We start from the raw sequence: 22,447 nt of genomic DNA, 5'->3' as shown, positions 1-22,447 counted from the left end.
CTGCAACTTAGCTGAATTTGATAATTAGGTTTTTATTTGTATATATTCAGGTATATCCATCTTGACTCTTATGAGAACCTTCATTTCTTTTAATCATCTGTTTTTATCTGGACATAAAAGTGCTCTACTCAGTCCAGGTTGTTGTCTGTGCTTCTGACCAATTGATGGTAGATCTGAGGTTCCAACAACCCCTTCCTTGAGTTCAATTAATTTGCTAGAGTGGCTCACAGAACTCAGAGAAACATTTTATTTCCTAGATTACAGGGTTATTATGAAAGGATAGAACTCTGGAATAGAAGAGATGTATTGGAAGGTATGAGGAAACTGTGGAGTTTGGCTCTCCTCACTTAGGAAATTCCAAATGTTTTAGGAGCTCTCTGCCAGAAAAGGGATAAAGACCAAATAATATTTCTTATCATAAATCAGAATATCACATAAGGGCTTGAAAACTGCTTTATAATAATTTGAGCTTAGAAATTTTTAAAAATCTAATTTTTTCTCTGTTCTTCCAGGATAATTTCACTATTAGTTTATCAAGTTCTATAAGTAGTCCTCAGTAACATTACTGTAGCGGTCCCCAGGTGGCTCAGTCAGTTAAGCATCCAGCTCTTGATTTTGGCTCAGGTCATGATCTCGGAGTTGTGAAATCTAGCCCCGTGTAGGGGCTCCATGCTGGTCTGGGAGTCTGCTTGGGATTTTCTCTCTCCCTCTCCCTCTGCCTCTCCTACCCCTCTCCCTCTCTGAAAAAAAGAAAAAAAAGACAAAAGACAAAAAAAGAAACCTTAGTGTATATTGAATTAAATCTACAGATTAAGTTGGGTAGTATTATATTATTTACTACTTTTAGTCTTTACATCTAAGGCTCCATTTATTCATGCTTCATTGTAGTCTTGTGCTTTTCTTTGAATATATATCTGACTTCCCAAGTTAAATCGATGTCCAAATATTTAACTTTTTTTTCTCATTATTTAAAAACGGACTGTTTTGTATTTTCAAGTTGTACATCACTATTATGTAGATTATAATTTACTTTTTGGTATTTCTCATTTCTTGCACCTTTAAATTGCTTATTCGTATGTCCAATAAATTCTTTTTATAAGGATTTTGGAAAGATATTATCATGTTAATTGTGAAAGTGATTTTATTAAATATTTATTTTTCAGAGAGTAAACACTATTTAATCATAAAGGGAAATTTTTTTTTTAAAGATTTTATTTATTTATTTGACAGAGAGAGAGAGAGAGGGAACACAAGCAGGGGGAGTGGGAGAGGGAGAAGCAGGCTTCCCGCTGAGCAGGGAGCCTGATTCGGGGCTCAATCCCAGGACCCTGGGATCATGACCTGAGTTGAAGGCAGACGCTTAACGACTGAGCCACCCAGGCACCCTGGGGAATTATTTTTTAAGTGTAGTTTTCTTTCTTTCTTTCTTTCTTTCTTTCTTTCTTTCTTTCTTTCTTCTTTCTTTCTTTCTTTCTTTCTTTCTTTTTCTTTCTTTCTTTCTTTCTTTCTTTCTTTCTTTCTTTCTTTCTTTCTTTCTTTCTTTCTTTCCTTTTCTTTTCTTTTCTTTTCTTTTTCTTTCTTTTTTACCTATATAGCTTTCTTGTTTGGTTTTATCCTTCTCAAAATCATATTTCCTAAAAAGTTTCAAAATAATAGAAGAATTATTTGAAATAAACTTTTAAGATACAAGGAACCTGTAGAGATGACCTAATGCCCTACTGCGCGAAGTATAGGTCAGTGGACCAGCAGCATCCGTGATTGTTAGGATTTCAGACCCTACCCTAGACCTTATTTCAGGCCCTACCCTAGACCTTATTTCAGGCCCTACCCTAGACCTTATTTAATTTACATTAAAGTTTGAGGCTCTTCTCTAATGTGATTCCCTCATTTGACAGAAAAGAAAAATTAGGTCCACAAAGTTTAATTTGCTTAAGGTAAATAATGGAACAACCAAGACTATTATCTAGGTCCCTTATCTTCAGGTTCACTGCTTTTCCACTGCATCATACCACCTCTTCTACTTTGGAAGTTTTGGAAACATTCTTTAATATTTCCTTTTCTTGTTCTATTTCTAAGAAGTTCCTAATCATACTTTAAAGCCATGCTCTGCTGTCACCTGTTTGGTAAAGTCCTTCTTCATATCGTTAGTAATCTTGACCGTATCAATTACTCCTTCCTCATACTTCTTCAATCTATTGAACATACTTTCATTAATGTATATCCCACACTATTCTGTAATAAACTGTTGTAGGGAAGGAGAAGTTTTCCTTGACCTTCTTAGGGTCTCTGACCAGGTCTGAAAATTTAAACTGACAAAGACAGATTAACAGGAAGAAAGCATACAAATTTATTTAATGTAAATTTTAATGATGCAGGACATTTCATAAGAAAATGAAGACCTGAGAAATGGTTAAACCTGAGTGTTTTTATGCTAAGTCAGATGAAAAGTGGAAAGATGTGATAAGACAAAGGGTGTGAGGTAAGTGTAGTAAGCTGGGGGAAATGTAGCAAGGCCTATTTGTTCAGATTCTTCTTGGTGTTGCTCTCTCTTGGATGTAAAGATGTTCCTTCCCTCTAGGTACAAGGAGGGTACCTTTCACATGAGGGTTTTATGACCTGCTTCAGGGGAAGGTCAGAAAGTCCTTCCTTCACATACCATTTCTCAAATTCCTTCAGCTTAAAATATTTAATATGCCAAGATATTGTATTTGGGGGTAGAATGTCCTGAACCCTGTCATTCCCCCATCTGAAATTTCAAGAAATATCGTTCCAGAAACTGAATTGGTAGACTGTCCCATAATTCATTGAACCTGTCTCTGTCCTGAGTATTTCTAGGGAAACAAAAGAAAAACAACAATTAATGGTTGGAACTAGTTTTTAGCCCAGAAGGCAGTCAGTTAAGAAGATTTTCTAGATGTTGGACTTGAGGCATCTTCAGATGGAATAAGGACAAGGCACTGGAACTATGACAGATTTTCCTGGTTTACACTTTGAATGTCTCTGGCAATGTCATCAGGTGATCTGGTGAATTTTCTTTTTCTTTTTTTCTCCTTTTAAAGATTTTATTTATTTGTTAGCGAGAGAGAGAGCACATAAGCAGGGGGAGCGGCAGGTAGAGGGAGAAGCAGACTCCCTGCTGAGCAAGGATCCCGATGTGGGACTCAATCCCAGGACCCCAGGATCCTGACTTGAGCCGAAGGCAGACTCTTAAACGACTGAGCCACCCAGGCATCCCGATTTGGTGAATTTTCTAAGTGACTCACATAGGAAGGCACAAAATTTGTCCATACATGAGCTGTTGTGGCGATTTCTCTGAAGTTTGCATCAAATTGTCCAGCTTCAGTTTGCAGGGCTTTGGGAAAAGGACAGTTTTAATTTTTAGTAATTCAAAGTCAGAGGGTGGGAAGAAATTGGAAACTTTAATTTGAAGAGTTGTAGCTAGATACTGGGGGAAACTAGAAGGATTCAAGATGCAGTCTGGTTAACAAGTAGGTAACAAAATCCTTTTTTTTTTTTTTAAAGATTTTATTTATTGGGGCACCTGGGTGGCTCAGTCGTTAAGTGTCTGCCTTCGGCTCAGGTCATGATCCCAGGGTCCTGGCATCAAGCCCCGCATTGGGCTCCCTGCTCGGCGGGAAGCCTGCTTCTCCCTCTCCCACTCCCCCTGCTTGTGTTCCTTCTCTCGCTGTGTCTCTCTCTGTCAAATAAATAAATAAAATCTTAAAAAAAAAAAAAGATTTTATTTATTTATTTGAGAAAGAGAGCAAACAAGCACGAGCAGGGGGTGGGGCAGAGGGATAGGGACAAGCAAATTCCCTGCCAAGCAGGGAGCCCAACACAGGGCTCCATCCCAGGACCCTGAGATCATGACCTGAGCTGAAGTCAGACGCTTAACTGACTGAGCCACCCAGGTGCCCTAGTAGGTAACAAAATCTTAAAGACAATGAATAGGACTAGAATTTAATACCCATGAGGGTGTGCTATAGTTTTTTGTTGAAGCATCATTTTTCTCTCTATCACCGCCATTTCTATCAAATATAATCAAAGTAAGACTAATTTGTTTGCAAAATAAGGCTAGTCTCGGGGCACCTGGGTGGCTCAGTTGGTTAAGCGACTGCCTTCGGCTCAGGTCATGATCCTGGAGTCCTGGGATCAAGTCCCACATCGGGCTCCCTGCTCAGCAGGGAGTTTACTTCTCCCTCTGACCCTCCCCCCTCTCGTGTTCTCTCTCTCATTCTCTCTCTCTCTCTCTCAAATAAATAAAATATTTTAAAAAATAGAAGGCTAGTCTCGTTAAAGTTGGTCTGATTATTTATATAAGTGCAGCAAGAATAGTGATTGCCCACATAGGTCTTTTGAGTTTGTTTGCTGGAACTTTTCGTAAGGAATCTCAGATTTGAATTTTAAAAGCCTCTAGAGGTTAGGAAGCCAAGCCAAGGAAAACCCAATAAATATTGACTTCTTATAGTCAATCTTAGATTTGCAAAGCTGGTCACACTGGATTTTATGCATCATTCTCAAGTATGACATTTAGTCAGATCCTTGGTAATATAACTAAAGTTTCCAAATGTGTCCTAATACCAGGAAAAGGGATTCTTACTGAACTTACCCAAATAACTGTATTGCACGAAAATAAGATTACTCAGAGTTTCTGAATTCTCGAGAGATCAGGTAGGGAGAAAAAAATTGTTTATCTTTATTCACAAAGGTATATTTTATCAAATTGCTTTAACTTATAGATTGCTTAAGAGAAAAGAAAAAAAGGTTTCCTTAAATCTGAAAAACGAAACCAGCAACATTGGATGGTGTGTCCTGAATCCTGTAACTGTTCATTTACCCACCTTCTGTATTAAAGTGGTAACTTCTTGAGGGCAGGGACTGTGTCTTACTCTTTTTTATTTTCCCAGACTTCATGCACATAGTTAGCATTTGTTAAATACTTGTTAAAATTATTGTATCAGTTTTGGAATTTTTTATTTCTGTAGATAGTGACACAATCAAAATGATAACTTGGTCATAAATTTTATCAATATATAGTTATGAGAATTTCCCTACTTTTAATTTCTTTATTCTAAAATTCTTAGTCCTAACATTTTTGTAGTCACTCTTTTTTTAAACTGTAGTTTATCAATTGTTTAAATTTTTCTATTTTTCAAAAACCCAACTACTATTTTTGCCACTGTTTAATTTTTTTTAGTTTTTCATTTATTTTTGTTTTGTTTTTGTTTTTGGGGTTTTTTTTTTTGTTTAATTTTTTTAAAAGATTTATTTATTTTAGAGAAAGAGTGCAAGAGCATGGGGTAGAGGGCAGAGGAAGAGGGAGAGAGAATCTCAAGCAGACTCCCCACTGAGTGCAGAGCTCGGGCTCCGTAGCAGGGCTCAATCCCGTGACCCTGATACTATGACCTGAGCCAAAATCAAGAGTCAGGTGCTCAAATGACTGAGCCACCCAGGTGCCCCTGCCACTGTTTAATTTCTAATCTGTCTTATCCTTATTTTATTCTTTGCTACTTGTGACTTGCCACTTTATTATTTTTTAAAAGTTTTTAGGTCTTAAACTTTTTAATTTTTTAGTTTTAGAAAATTAAATCTTCACATTTCTTTTTCTTACTAACATATTCATTTAAACTAACTTTTGTTGAATGCCTGTTAGGCAGAACCTTATGCATTCATAGCTATAATTTTTCCTGACTAGGTATGTGAGGAACAGTCTTAGATTTTACACAATAATCACCACAAATTTTTTGGCAGTTTTAAATGTAGTATTTTTTTTGTTTTTTGGGTTAGCATATCATATTTTTATTGATATATTTTTATAAATTTAGGTTTGTATTGCCACATCATGTGAAAATGGCTAGATAATTTGTTGGCATATTTCATTATATTTGGAAGATCTATTTGAGTTGGTTTAATTTAAAATGTAGAATATGGGCTATATTGTGACACAAAATATAGTTTAGGGGATATTTCAAAGTATGCTGGAGGCATTCTTCAAGGAGGGAGTCAGACATTCTCCAAAGTAGTTGAAACTGAAAATTCATGTAAGGCCTACCTGTTTGCCAATAGGAGGGACATACCCTGTATATTTAGATGCCTTGAATAGAGAAAACCATTCTTTTCAAATGTCAGCTTCATCCTGAAAGTCACAAAGACAGTTACTTGAAACAGTAGGCAATCTGCCTCTCATATGGGTTTTTTCTGTATAACATGCTTCAGGGTAAGGATGGGTTTTTTCTGTATAACATGCTTCAGGGTAAGTAACAGCAGGAATTCATTTATTTAACCAAGGTTAATGATTCTCCTGAACAACACTGGAGATACAAGCTAGAGTATCAGAGTATATGATTTTTCCATATATATATGGATTTTTTTTTTTTTTAAGATTTTATTGATTTATTTACAGCGAGAGAGAGAGCACAAGCAGGGGAAAGCAGCAGAGGGAGAAGCAGGCTCCCCGCCAAGCAGGGAGTGCAATGTGGGCCTCGATCCCAGGACCCTGAGATCATGATCTGAGCCAAAGGCAGATGATTAACCGACTGAGCCACCCAGGCGCCCTATATATATGGATTTTTAAAAGTAATTTTCAACCTCTGTTACAAATGGTTTAGTGAGTTCACCTTTGACATATCCACTTTGCTCACACAATAATGATAGACAAAAACATAAAAAAGAGAACTAAAAAGTTACTGATAATCTCAAAACAATGCTAACATTTCTGTGTGGCCAAGAAACAAAAACACTAGATGATGAAAGGAACTGAATGATTGGACCTACGATGCTCAGGTCTGGAAATGCAGGTTTCCGGGAATTTGGCTCTTAAAAGCAACAAGAATAAAATAGGAGCCATGCTTATTGCATAAAGCCAAGACCTGGTTATTGCCCCATCTCACTTGGCAAAGGAAGCAGAAAATAAAGCTATTGCTGACTGCTATCAAGGACTACAGTGTTTAGCAACCTGAAGGCTTATGGAGATAGGAACGTGGGGATGCAGCCTTGTAACCATGCTGCATGGTCATACCACACCACCATTATACTGAATTTGTGCTATCCCCAGTAGCATAATGGAATAGAAACTCTGAAATGTGATTATAAATCTCATTCTAGACTGGGGAACTGGGTGAAAACATCTTTAACATTACTAGATAATATGGGTTGACATAGAGAGAGAAAACTTAAACAAATACCCCACCTACATGAAAAATCAGTCAGCAAACCAAAACTCCAAATGTATGAAAAATATTAATGCTAAGAGACATAGCCACCATATTAACAATCGTAATGTGAAAACAATTTTATCTAACAGTCTGCTAAAAACTAAATATGGTTAAGGATGCTCAAAGAGGCAAATGAAGAGATAACTTGCTCAAAAAAAAAAATTAAGAAACAGGCAGAGATAAAGCAAAAACATAAATTTAAAAACCAGCTTTACATTTTAGAAATTAAAAATATAATCACTGAAATAAAAATCAGTCTATGAGATGCTAGACCATGAAAATAATTGACTAAAATAAGTGATTTGGAAGCTTGTACTGAGATATTTATCAGGAATGTAGCACAGAATGGCAGGCAGATATAGAGATAAATATATATCATATGTATATATGACAGAGGTGTTAAGACAGAAGATATATGTATGTCTAATAAGAGTTTCAGGTAGAGAATGGAGGAAATGGGGTAGATAATCAATACTTGAAAATAATTTTGAAGAATTTGAAGAGCTCAGAATTTTCTGCAGTTGAATAAGGACATGTATGTGTTCTCAGATCAAATGTGCCTGCGAGTGTCAAATAGGATAATGAAGAAAATCTTTGCTTTTAGGCATAGGAAAACTTCAGAGTATCCAAAAATAAAGGAAAAAATCTTAAATGATACCAGAAGATACAGATTATTTTCAAGGTATGACAATTAATATTGACAGAAGACTTTTCATAAGCAAATCAAATAACAAAAAATAATGGAATAATATCTTAAGTGTGATGAGTAGAAAATAACTACCAATGTAGAATGTTATACCAGCTAATGAGGACAATGAGGATAAAATGAGGACATATTCAGTTACACAAGACTGAGTTTACATCTCATAAACACACTCAATGAAGGATAAAGGTTATTCTTTAGTAAAGAGAAAATTGAAGAGGCGTAGTAATAGCTACAAAAAATGGGAACTGTAATTGATCAAACCTATTGATAAATTTATTGACTTAAAACAATTTTTGTGTTAAGACAGCAAAAACAACAAATAATAATAAAAGAGAAGGTATTCAAGGGTAAAGTGAAAAGGTCCATGTCCTGCTCAGAAGGAGGATGGAAATACTGAATACTTTGTAATTTTGTTTAAAAATGTATAAATTATATATGTTTAAAAATTAAGGGTTGGGGTACCTGGCTGGCGCAGTTGGTAAAGCATGTGACTCTTGATCTCAGGGTCATGTGTTCGAGCCCCACGTTGGGCATGGTGCCTACCTAAAAAATAACTAAATAAAATATAAAAACTTAAAAATTAAGGGTAATCACTAAAAAAATAGAAATACAATGTACCACTTCCATCTAACAGTGGATAGAGGAAGAATAGGAGGTAATTTTGAAAGAAGAAAATTTAAAGAAGAGAATCTAAACAGTAAAAATTAAATAAGGTCAAATATTAGAAAAACCATGATAAAAATAAACAAATTAAAGTTATCAAAAGAGATCACGAAAGGATACAAGAGCAGAATCCAGCTATAAAATGTTTACAACTAAATCTTAAACACATACAGTACACAGAAAATGTGAAAATAAAAGGACTATAAAAGATATTTCTCACTTCTTGGTGTATACCCCAAAGAACTGAAAACAGGGAACTTGAGCAGGTATTTGTACACCCATACTCACAACAGCATTATTCACAATAGCCAAAAGGTAAAGCAACCCAAGTGTTTGCCGAATGAATGGTTAAACAAAATGTGGTGTATAGGTACAAAGGAATACTACTCAGCCTAAGAAAGGAAAGAAATTCTGACACATGCTACAACATGGATGAACCTTGAAGACATTATGCTAGGTGAAATAAGCCAGTTACAAAAGGACAAATACTGTTATTATTCTACTTACTTGAGTTACCTAGAGTAGTCAAATATATAGAAACAGAAAGAGTGGTAGTTGCCAGGCCCTGGGTGAGCGAGGGGATATTACTGTTTAATGAATATGCAGTTTTCAGTTGGGGAAGATAAAAAAAGTTCTGGATGTGGATGGTAGTGGTGGTTGCATAGCAGTGTTAATGTATTTAATACCATTGAACTGTACACTTAAAAATGGTTAAGATGATATGTTTTATGTAATGTATGTTTTATCATAATTTAAATAAAGATATTCCTTAGTGAGAACTAAAGAAAGTTGGTTTAAAGTATTAACAAATGATAAAATAGATTTTAAGGAAAAAAGAAAAAGTTACGCCATAATAACAAGAGGAACAACTATAAAGATTCATTTATTTTTTTTTTTTTTTAAAGATTTTATTTATTTATTTGACAGAGAGAGAGAGAGAACAAGTAGGCAGAGAGGCAGGCAGAGGGAGAGGGAGAAGCAGGCTCCCCGCTGAGCAGGGAGCCTGATGTGGGGCTCGATCCCAGGGCCCTGGGATCATGACCTGAGCCGAAGGCAGCGGCTTAACCAACTGAGCCACCCAGGTGCCCCCTCATTTATTTATTTTGAGAGAAAGAGAGCACAAGCAGTGGAGAAGAGAGGAGGGGCAAAGGGAGAGGGAGAAGCAGACTCCTCACTGAGCAGGGAGCCCGACTCGGGGCTCCATTCCAGGACCCTGGGATCATAACCTAAGCCAAAGGCAGATGCTTAACCAACTGAGCCACCCAGGCGCCCCTGTTTTAAAAAATATTTTATTTATTCATTTTAGAGAGAGTGGGAGTGGGGGGAATGGAGCAGAGGGAGAGGAACAAGCAGGCTCCCTGCTGAGTGCAGAGCCCAAGTCCGGGCTTGATCCCAAGACCCGAATGGAAACCAAGAGTCAGAGGCTTAACCGACTGAGCCACCCAGGTGCCCCAGATCCCTACATTTAGTAGAGAGACTTTTAAAGTATACATGGAACAGTTACAGAAGTTGGCTAGATCCTAGGTTCACAGAGAGTCTTGATAAATTTTCAGGCAATTTATATCGTGAATAGTATCTTAAAACCCCTATATTATAAACTTAAAAATGTCAATCATCAAGAACTTTTTTTTGAGGGGGGAATTAATAATTAGCATTTACAAATTTACAGAACTGAACAATAATATAGTACCACACATATCAAAATGTGAGAAATACATTTGAAGTAATATTTACAGCTAAATTTATGGCCTTGAGAGCAGTAAGAAAAAAAACCCTAAAAATTAAATGAGTTGAGGGGCACCTGGATGGCTCAGTTGGTTAAGCCTCCGACTCTTGGTTTCTGCTCAGGTCATGATCTCGCAGTTGTGCGACGAGGCCAGAGTCAGGCTCTGTGCTCAGTGCAGTCTGCTTCAGATTCTCTCCCTCTCCCTCTCACTTTCTCTCAAATAAATAAATAAAATCTTAAAAATTAAAAGAGTCGAATTCAAAATAGTAATAATAGTAGTAGTGGTCGAAGTAGTTGTATATTACTACTATTAATGATGATGATACTAAAATAGCTAACATTGGAGTGTTTAGTATGTGCCAGTTTTTGTTCTAAAGGTATTTGTATGTATAAACTTATAACAAATCAGTGTGTAGATATTATTCCCATTTTATAGACTGGAAACACACAAATTTCATAATACTTTCAAGATTACTTAGCTAGTAAATAGCTGAGTCAGGGTTAGAACCCAAACAATCTGACCTCACAGAAAGGAGAAAAAGAATAGCAGAGGAAACGGAAAGAATGTAAAAGAGAGGGGAAAAGTAGGTAAGAGCTATTATAAGTGAAGTGGAAAATAAAGAATAACTAGGAGCAAAATCAAAAACAAACTAGATAAACCTCTAGTAATACTAATGAAAAAATAGAAAAGATAGAATAAGTAATATACAGGACAACAGAGGGTCGGGGTAACTGGCTGGCTAGGTCAGAGGAGTGTGCGACTTGATCTCAGGGTCGTGAGTTTAAGGCCCACATTGGGTGTAGAAATTACTTAAAATCTTAAAAAAAAACAAAACAAAACAGAGGTTATACTTTAAATCTTTAAATCACAAGAAAATTTTATTTAAAACTTTGACAATAAATTTGAAAACTTAGATCAAATGGGTAATATTCTGGAAAACTAATTACCAAAATTGGCTCAAGATGATTTGAGAACCTGAATAAACCAATAACATTAAGTAAATTGAATAGGTAATCAAGTCTCACCATACCCCAAAAGAGACACTAATATTATAAGAGAGTTTAGCTAGATAACTAAACTCAGGATCACTATATGAAATCAATAAAACTAAAAATTGGTTCTTTGAAAAGATTAGTGAAAATAAGACCTCTAGCACAGATCAAGACAGAAAGAGACAGCACAAATTATCAATATCAGAAATGAAAAAGAGCATTTAATTAGGTATTGTGAATTACTACCAAAACACTAGAAAATGTAGAAGTGGGTAGTATCCTAGAAAAACACCTGTATATAAAACTGACACAAGAAGATATGGAAAATCTGAATAGTTCTGTGTTTATTTAAGATATTGAATCTGGGGGCGCCTGGGTGGCTCATTTGGTTAAGTTTCCAACTGTTGATATTGGGTTCAGGTCACGATCTCGGGGTTGTGACATCCACCTGGCTGGCTCAGTTGGTGGAGCGTGTGACTCTTGATCCTGGGGTTGTGGGTTTGGAGCCCCACGTTGGGTGTAGAGATTATCTTAAAAATAAATTTTTTTTTTTAAGATATTATTTATTTATTTGAGAGAGTGAGCAAGAGAAAGAAAAGGAGCAGGGGGAGGGAGAGGGAGAAGGAATCTCCCCATTGAGCAGGGAGCCCAATGTGGAGCTTGATCCCGGAACTCCAGGATCATGACCTGAGCCGCAGGCAGACACTTCACCCAGGTGCCCTTAAAAGTAAAACCTTAAAAAAAAATAGATATTGAATCTGTAATTTAAAACCTTCCCTTAATGAAATTTTCATGCCCAAATGGTTTCACGGGTGAATTCTTCCAAACATTTAGAGGAAGAAATAAAACCAATCTAACATGAACTTTTTCAGAGAATTGAAAATGAGGTAACACCTCCCAACTCATTTTATGAAGCCAGCATAAGTTGGATGGCAGAACTAAGTATTTTATGAAAAAGGAAAATTACAGGACAATTCCTGCCAACATTGTACATCTAAAAATACTGAATAAAATGTTAGCATATCAGACCCAGAGATAGATAAAAATGATATACATGATGACCATGTTGGCTTTATTCTCAAAATGCAAGGTTTTTTAATATTTGAAAAGCAGTCTATGTAATTCATCACATTAACAAAATATATGAGACAAATCGAGTAGGTGCATCTCAATACGTGCAAAGAAAGCGTTTGAAGAAATTCAACATGTATTCATGATAAACAACAAACTCTAAGCAACTAGGACTAGACAGTAATGTGATGAAGAGTATCTACAAAAATCCTCTAACAAACATCACTTAATGGTGAACTATCAAAAATTTTCTCTTTGAAATCATGAAGACTAAGATAACCTCTATCATTACTTCTTTTCAACTTTTCACTGTATGTCCTAGTCAATGATATAAAGTGTGAAAAAAAATAGTATAGAGATTGAAAAGAAGAAATAAAACTGGGTAAATTGTTATTATTTGCGGATATAATTTTATATGTGGAAAACTCAAAACAATCTACAAACTATTAAAGTAAATAAGTATTACATAAGCATTTAGCAAAGTTATTAGAAGGCTAAAATAAATTAATTGCACTTGTATATGTCAGCAAAAAACATATAAAGTGAAATTTTTTAAAAGAAACTTTTTTTATTTTAGTTTAGTTTAGTTTTTTTTAAAGATTTTATTTATTTGACAGAGACACAGTGAGAGAGGGAACACAAGCAGGGGGAGTGGGAGAGGGAGAAGCAGGCTTCCCGCTGAGCAGGGAGCCCGATGCGGGGCTTGATGCCAGGGCCCTGGGATCATGACCTGAGCCGAAGGCAGACGCTTAACGACTGAACCACCCAGGCGCCCCAAAGAAACTATTTTTTTAAAAGATTTTTATTTTAAGTAATCTCTACATACAACATGTGGCCTGAACTCACAACTCTGAGATCAGGAGTTGCAGGCTCCACTGACTGAGCCAGAAAAATGCCCCAAAAAACTATTTTTAATAGCATAAAATACATCAGATTCTTGAAAAAATTCTAACAAAATATTCACAAGAACTTGTATAAACTACAAAACATTATTGACAGAAATTAGATGATATATAAGTAGATCCATGTTGATAGTTTAGAAGGCTCAATGTTTTAAAGATGTCAGTTCTTCTCTGATTGATCTGGAATTCCAGTGCTATCCCATTTATTATCCCAGCAGCATTTTTTTTCTTTTTGCTGGAATTGGATGGATAGCACTGGAATTGGTGAAATTGGTGAAATTTGGTGGAAATAAAGTGATTCTGAAATATGTATGGTAATGCAAAAGACTAAGAATAGCCAAGACAATATATAAGAATGAAACTTAGTGACTTCTATCAGACATCAAGATTATTATAAAACTGTTATTGATGAGGTAATTAAGACAATATGGTATTGTCACAAGAATAGACAGATGGACCAGTGGAACAGATTGAAGAATGAAGAAATTACCACACATATATAGTCACTTGATTTATGACAGCATTGATAACATAATGCAATGGGGGAATGCCTGGGTGGCTCAGTTGGTTAAGTGTCTGCCTTGGGCTCAGGTCATGATCCCAGGATCCTGGGATTGAGCCCTGTGTTGGGCTCCCTGCTCAGAGGGGAGCCTGCTTCTCCCTCTGCCTCTGCCCCTCCCCCTGCTTGTGCTCTCTCTTCTCTCTCCCTCTGTCACAATAAATAAATAAAATCTTTTTTAAAACTTTGAAAAATATATAATGCAATGGGGGAAAGGATAGTCTTTTCAATAAATAGTACTGGGTCAGTTGGATAGCCAAATGGGAAAATATTAACCTTGGCTTTCCTACCTCCACAATATACAGAATTAAATTCAAGATAGATTGCAGAGCTTTTTTGTGATGGGTTTGCTGCCAGAACATAGGTGTTGTGAAAACCACCACTAAACCTAAACCAAAACGGGAAAGGAAAAGACTGACATCAACATCATCATCATTGGACACGTAGATTCAGGCTAGTCTACCACTACTGGTCATCTGATCTACAAATGTGGTGGGATCGACAAAAGAACTATCAAAAAATTTGAGAAGGAGGCTGCTGAGATGGGGAGGGACTCCTTCAAGTATGCCTGGGTCTTGGATAAACTGAAAGCTGAAGGTGAACGTGGTATCACAATTGATATCTCCCTGTGGAAATTCAAGACCAGCAAGTCTTATGTGACCATCATTGATGCCCCAGGACACACAGACTTTATCAAAAACATGATTCCAGGCACATCTCAGGCTGACTGTGCTGTCCTGATTGTTGCTGCTGTGTTGGTGAATTTGAAGCGGGTATAAAACAACTAATTGTTGGTGTTAACAAAATGGATTCCACTGAGCCACCCTACAGCCAGAAGAGATACGAGGAAATCATTAAGGAAGTCAGCACCTATGTTAAGAAAATTGGCTACAACCCTGACACAGTAGCATTTGTGCCAATTTCTGGTTGGAATAGTGACAACATGCTGGAGCCAAGTGCTAACATGCCTTGGTTCAAGGGATGGAAAGTCACCCATAAAGATGGGAATGCCAGTGGAACCACACTGCTTGAAGCTCTGGATTGCAATCTGCCACCAGCTCGTCCAACTGACATGCCTTTGTGTCTGCCTCTCTAGGATGTCTACAAAATTGGTGGTACTGGTACTGGTACCGAGTGGAGACTGGTGTTCTTAAACCTGGAATGGTGGTCACCTTTGCTCCAGTCAATGTTACAACTGTAGTAAAGTCTGTTGAAATGCAGCATGAAGCTTTGAGTGAGGCTCTTCCTGGGGACAATGTGGGCTTCAATGTCAAGAACGTATCTGTCAAAGATGTTCGTTGTGGCAGTGTGGCTGGTGACAGCAAAAATGACCCACCGGTGGAAGCAGCTGACTTCATAATTCAAGTGATTATCCTGAACCATCCAGGCCAAATCAGTGCTGGATATGCACACAGCTCACATTGCTTGCAAGTTTGCTGAGCTGAAGGAGAAGATAGATCATCATTCTGGAAAAAAGCTGAAGATGGTCCCAAGTTCTTGAAATCTAGTGATGCTGCCATTGTTGATACGGTTCCTGGCAAGCCTATGTGTGTTAAGAGCTTCTCTGACTATCCTCCTCTAGGCCATTTTGCTGTTCGTGACATGGGACAGATGGTTGCTGTGGGTGTCATCAAAGCAGTGGAAAAGAAGGCAGCTGGAACTGGCAAGGTCACCAAGTCTGCCCCAAAAGCTCAGAAGGCTAAATGAATAGTATCTCCAACACCTGCCAACCCAGTCTTCATCAGTGGTGGAAGAACGTTCTCAGAACTGTTTGTGTCATTGGCCATTTAAGTTTAATAGTAAAAGACTGGTTAATGATAACAATGCATCGTAAGACCTTCGGAAGGAAAGGAGAATGTTTTGTGGACCATTTTGTGTGTGTGTGTGTGTGTGTGTGTGTGTGTGTGTGTGTGGCAGTTTTAAGTTATTAGCTTTTAAAATCAGTACCTTTTAATGGAAACAACTTGACCAAAAATCTGTCATAGAATTTTGAGACCCATTAAAACAAAAGTTTAATGAGAAAAAAAATAGATTTCAGATTTAAAATTTAAAGCTAATAAAACCTCTAGAAGAAAACAAAATGGTATCTTCATGACATGGAGTAGGCAAGGATTTCTTAAACCAGATTAATCTCCCCTCCCCCATAAAAGCTAACCATGAATTCAAAAATGATAAATTGGACTTGATTAAAATTAAGAACTTTTGTTAATCAGAAGGTCAATCGTAAGAGTGAGAAGATGTACATACCCTACAACTTAATATGTACTTATAAACACTTTCATATGTATTAGGAGAACTGTACAAGAATATTCATTGTTTATTACATTGAAAATTGGAAATGAATGTTCATCAGTATGAGAATGGTTAAATCATTGTGTATGTACCATACACATACAATGGAATTATATATAGGAGTTCATATGAATGAACAAAGAAAGCCACATTTATCAACATGGATAAATCTCAAAAGCATAATGAGAGAATAAAGCAAGTTGCAAAACAGATACATTATGCTATGTTGGAAGTCCCAAAATCACCCTCAGGTTTGATGATTCACTAGAAGTGCTCACAGGACACAGAAGAGTTATACTCACAGTTACGGTTTAGTACAATGAAAGGACAGAGATTAGAACCAGCAAATGGAAAAGGCTCATGGGGCAAGTTCCAGGAGAAAGCCAATGCAAGCTTCCAGGTGTCCCCTCCCAGTGGAGTTGCATGGAGATTTGTTTAATCCTCCTAGCGAACATGTGTGACAACATGTATGAAGTGTTTCCAACTCAGGAAACTTACTTGATCCTTGGGGTCCAGAGTTTTTATTGGGAGTCAGTCATGTAGTGCCCACATGTCATGTGATACCCTCATGACTGAGCTCAGTTACTCAGACTCTAGCCCTCCTACCCTCCACCTAGCAAAAACAAATATACACCATAAATTGTTTTGTTAGGATAAATTTATCTAATCATACTGGTATAGCATGGCGCAAGGCCTCAGGCATACAAAAATACTTATCAGGCACAACATTCCATAGGCCCAGAAGTTAGCTTCCAGCTTCCAGCCAGCCACCAATCCTGAAGACAAACCTTTCTTTGGAATGTACAACGTTTGAGCAAACCAGGCATGCCAAGTTAACTCTTTCCTGCCCAGATGCCATGTATTTAAAGTTTAGAGGCTTGTGAATCAATACTGTTTATCAAAGAATACATAAAGTTTCATGGGGATGTTTAACACCCAGTTTAAGATAGAGGTTATCTTTGGGATAGGAGGAGAATGCTAGGGAGAAGTCCTGGGGAACTTTATGTATCTGTAATGTTTTCTTTATTAAAAGTTCTAAAACAAATATGGCAAAAAAAATTTAGAATTAGACAAAATTCTGGATGATGGAAACATGGATGTTATATTCTCCACACTTCTCTGTATATCTGAAAATATTTAATAAGAAAAAATAGAAAAATCTGTCAAACTTCTGTAAAGTATGGATCATAGTGCTACTTTATAAAGAAAAATTTAAAACAAAACAAAACAAAAAAAAGAAAAAAGATTTTTGTAGGGGCACCTGGCTGGCTTAGTTGGTAGAACATGGGACTCTTGATCTCTGAGTCTTGAGTTCAAGCCCCATGTTGGGTGGAGAGCTTACTTAAAAAAAAAAAAAAGAAAAAATTTTCGGGACACCTGGGTGGCTCAGAGTTAAGTGTGTGCCTTCAGCTCAGGTCATGATCCCAGAGTCCTGGGATCAAGTCCCACATTGGGCTCCCTGCTCAGCGGGGAGCCTGCTTCTCCCACTCCCTCTGCCCCTCCCCCTTCTTGTGCTTTATCTCTCTCTCTCTCTCAAATAAATTAATAAAATCTTGAAGAAAACTATTAAGAATATTTGAATACTGAAGTTGAAATAGAGTGTCCAACTACTTAATGTACATCAGATTAATGTACTTGTCATAAATAAGTGACATGTGCCTGGTATTACTTACTCAAAAATTAGCAAATTACTTCCTGCCTCAGGCCCCTTTATTTTATGCTAGCTCTAAGACCAGTCCAGTATGTTTGGTGGAGGATAAAAGCAAAAGGTAAAGGAGAACAGTATTTGACCTTGATGCAAATCAAATTATGTGTTTCCCTTCTCTTCTTCTCCCTTCCCCTCATAGAATTAGTCTTAAAAAATAACAAAAATGTAGCCTGTGGATAATGTAAAGAAGGGGAAAGAGCAGTTGAACCTCTTTGCATTGGGAATGGGGTTGGGGGAGTGATGATGGTCAGATTGTTCAGATGCTGTTAGACATAATTTCCAGCTACTATGCTTCTTTCATTTCTCTGGTTTCTCTTTACCTTCCGTAAGTCAACAGTCAATTAACAGATTTCTTCCTGTGCCTACTACATGCAGGTCCTATACCTTGAGATGTAAAATAAGTATGGTCTTTTTGCCCCATAATGTGCCTCATGATGAAATCAAAGTAAGCCATTCAAAAGCCAGTCGGTAGTTTTCCCTATACATTGTTTGGTGGGGAAAGCCTGCCGTAACATTTTTGTCACAATTTGCACACCTCACCCTTCCAGCATTCAAACTCTAATTCATGTCTCAACAGATTATAAGTTTTCACATACCATGGACCCTCGGGGATACTTGAAGTAGTCAGAACTGTAGGTGTTAAATTGAATAATGTAAGAATCATTTCAATGCGTTGATGTCCAAATGAATGGTACACAGTGGATACCGGGAGTAGATGAAGGCTAGAAAAAGATGTTGCCTTCTTTAGAGTAAAATTTCCTTTTCTTTCTCTCTAGAGTTTTGACCAACTCAGATTGATTCATTTTCTTTATAATAGTGATAATATATTAAAAGAATGACTAGAAAAACATAAAACCTGTTTTTCATACAATAGTTGAGAAATTGAAACCTAAAAGCGAACCTTGAGCTAACGAAGCAAAAAAGTGACTTACCTTGGTTTGATTTCCAGTATGGGATTAAAACATACAGTCTAGTTCTCTTGATTGAAATGCCTTTTTGTGATTGTGCAATGTTACAGTTATTTGTTGTCATCCTTTTGTTTTCTACTGTTTTGGAAGTTTGCAGTCTGATGTTTAAGGTGTTTTACAGAATACCCGTCATTCTGTATGAAGTTCTATTGTATTGTTTAAAGTGAACTGAAAAGTCTATCAACAATCTCTTAGGATTTTTTTTACAACTTGATAACACCCAGAGACTTTCAGTAGCTAGAGTGTATGTTGCTTCTTTCTTCGTGTTCTCATGTTTAAACTGTTGGGATGGAGCTAGTATCTTGTTACTGATAGGCTGTAAGTTAATCATTTTCAAGCAGCCACCGGGATGAAAATAATATTCAAGTACACAATTGAATTTTGCAAAAATGGAAGAAAATTTGGGGATCCAAACTAATATAATTACCATATTACTCACCTAGTTGGGCACAGTTTTAGCATTGTGGTTACTGAGAGATAGAACCGAATTAAAAATCTTCAAATAGGTAAAATGCTTCAGAGATAAAGTACATATTTAATTCTTGTTGAAACATACCACAGCTTTACACCATCATGTGATAACTTTACCCTTATTACTTCCTTTTCCCCTTCTCAAATACAGTCATTACCTAAGATCACTTCTTTGATTTATAGCTGTTTTCTGTAAATATTCATTTTCTAATAGAAATTATCTTCCCATAATTTAACCTATCATCTTTATATTTATGAATCTTAAATCTATACATCTAGCCCTCATTTTGTACCTAGAGTCTAGTTCCACATTTCCATGCATCTATAAAATATTTTCATTTGGACATCTTACTGCAACCCTAAGTTCAGTATACCTAAAGCATTTGCTTTCCCATGCCTTCTCAGTTGTTCCATTTTGGGTACAAATATCTTTATTTTTAGTTTCTAGGCTAGGATTATAAAATCATTCTTTGAGTCTTTCCATTCCATTGTGCCATGTACTCAATTTGTCATTTTTAAATGTATTTGATTTATCTGTTCCTAACTAATTTCCTGTTATATCTCCCTAGTCTAAGTCCTCATAGCTCCTTACCTGAATAGACAGTGGAGTTGCTGTGGTACATAAGCCAGATTAGAGTCCTGTTCTCAGGGAGCTTAAAAGAAAAACCATGACAGCTGCCTATTGCCTCCTACATAAAGTCCAGACTTCCTCTATCAAATAGAAACCAATGGTAGCAAGTCTCCATGTTCAGATGTCACTTTCTAGGTCATTGTGGTATAGCACACACAGCATCATTTTCTAAATATTTGTTTACATGTTTGTCTCCCTTACTACAATGCGTTACCAGAAATAGAGATGGTAAGTTTATTTTTGCGTCACAGTGCCCAGTGCAATACCTTTCACATACATTAGTGAGTCTTTGTTGGATGAAAAAGCATTGTAGATACTTTCATATACTTTGTCATTCATTCTAGCATTTACCTTGTGAAGTGGATATAGGAAGCCCTTTAAAGTCTCTAACTATAGAGGTTTTCCATAATTATTCCTAATTTTCTTGTCTAAACTTCCTCTTTCTACAGTCTAATATAAATCCAATCAAATTAATCTCTCTACTGTCTCCTGGATACTCCATCTACCTTCTTAACCTATTCATCAAATGTTTCTTTCCTTCTCTCTGTTACGGTTCAATATATTTGCCTCTTTTTTGAAACCTTCCCTTCTAACTCTAACCCACACGGATTTCTCCCTTATATAACTCTTTTTGCAAATATGTTGCCTGAAAATTATATAATTTAGCAGCCTGTTATATTTATTGTTAGGCATTTTTATTTATACTGTCATATTCGTTCACTGTTTAATGTGAAGTTTGACATCCCAACTTGACTGGTGATGTTGTGTAGCTGGTTCTTTTTTTCTCCCTGGTTTTGGCTATCATAGATTGGAAACCCTATATGAAGGGTTAGCTCTTTCTCCAAAGGTGAAAATTCTGTATATCTGATAGCACAAATTACTTATTTAGCAAAGGACAGTGGTGTGGTCATCTATTCTTTTCTGTTTTTTTTTTTTTAAGGAATCTGTATGCCCAGATTTACAACCTTGAGATCAAGAGTCTCATGCTCCACTGACTGAGCCAGCCAAGCACCCCTGTGGTTGATTTTTCAACCATTCTTATTATTGATTTTCTGGTTATCTCTGTCTAGTGTCTAGTGTCACTAATTGTAGTATTATACTTTTAGGACAGAATTCAGGCTAGTCAAATCATCAAACACCTACAAAAGAAAGAAACTATAAATTGTTCTGTTGGAATATTATAAAAGGTATAGGTGGACGATTTTTTTGGTTAATGTACAGTAATATTAACTATATTTTATAATAGCTTTTTTTAGACTAATTTTTTAGTCTTCTATATTTCATAACTGATAAAAATAAAAAAAATTTGAGAAATTCACTGGTAACTACCATATTAAAATGTTTATATATAAAACAGCAGTTTCTTATTGCATAAGGATGCTTTAACTGCTCCAGGTATTTAGACCATAATAAATATTGCATTTAAAAAAAGAAAATATAGATCTCTATAAATCTCCCATTTTCCTGCTTACATTGGTGTCATCTATTTTATTGTTAGAGAAAGAAATAATAACAAAAGCCACCAAGATGTTTTGTTTTGTATTACTATCATTAGGAGACAAGGTGTCTTTCTCACAAATTAGCTTACATATTCTTCTTTTTTCCGTTTTTTTCCTTTTTAACTCTTTTATATCCATTTCTTTTCTCTAACTCTGTTTTATCAACTTTTCCATTTTTTTAAGTGTACATATCCAACCTTATTCTGGAATAGATGTAAGATGACTTTATGCTCTTTTTATTGGCCCCAATTACTTAAGTCTCCTGTTGTAAACATGCTCCATCCTTGAAAGCCTATGTAAGTGTGATTTGTTCTTTAATTATTTTCCTGATTAACTCTTTACCCAGCAAATAGAAATATATTGGCCTAATGATGTGGTGAGCTATTTGTAAAATTGACCAATACCTCCATAATTCTTTCCATTTGCACTTAACTTCTCTTTCCAAGCAAAGAAGTCATTAATTTTTTTCCTGAATGTCTCATTGCAATGTAATTCTTAAAAATATAATTCAAAAAATTTTAGACTTATCATAGAAAGTTTTCATAATTTTTTAAAGTCTTAAATTCTTTCATCATTAGTAAGTTACTGTTATTTATATTTTAGGGATTGGAATAAAATTTACTTTATGCTACTTAAATTTAATGTCGAAGTAGAGTTTAACTTATGAGTCAGATCTTAGTGTGCCTAACATTTTTATTTTCAATACTTAGTTGTTGAATAGCTTTCTACAGTAGATACTATGTCTATTGCTCTTTTTGGTTTCTTATTTTTATGAATGTGTGCAATATAACAGTCTCCTGTAGGTCAACTTTCTTAAGCTTCCTCTACCTCTGACTTTTAAAAGTCCTGTTCAGGAAATGGGAAAGAATAAATCAGAATTACTTGTGCTTTATCTCTTTTTTTTTTTTTTTTGAAAAAAAGACATACCACCAGGAATTCTGATGGTTTATTCTTTCTCCCATCCCTCCTTGGAAACCCAAGGCTATAGTGTGAGTCACTGTCACTGAAGGAAACTGAGATCGCCCTCAGTTGTGTTAGTTTGTC

The 22,447-nt window shown here is 36.1% G+C and overlaps 1 protein-coding gene across 2 annotated transcripts in view; it reads left to right on the top strand.

The window, feature by feature from the left end:
- The window catches only part of GOLM2 (golgi membrane protein 2), a 113,231-nt gene that overhangs the window by 80,773 nt on the left and 10,011 nt on the right, over positions 1–22,447 (top strand). The gene's annotated exons all lie outside the window — the stretch shown is intronic.

The sequence above is a fragment of the Halichoerus grypus genome, chromosome 8 (genome assembly GCF_964656455.1).
Source record: "Halichoerus grypus chromosome 8, mHalGry1.hap1.1, whole genome shotgun sequence".
Classification (NCBI taxonomy): Eukaryota; Metazoa; Chordata; class Mammalia; order Carnivora; family Phocidae; genus Halichoerus; species Halichoerus grypus.
The sequence above is the reverse complement of the archived record's forward strand: the minus strand, read 5'-3'. Positions and strand labels throughout refer to the sequence as shown.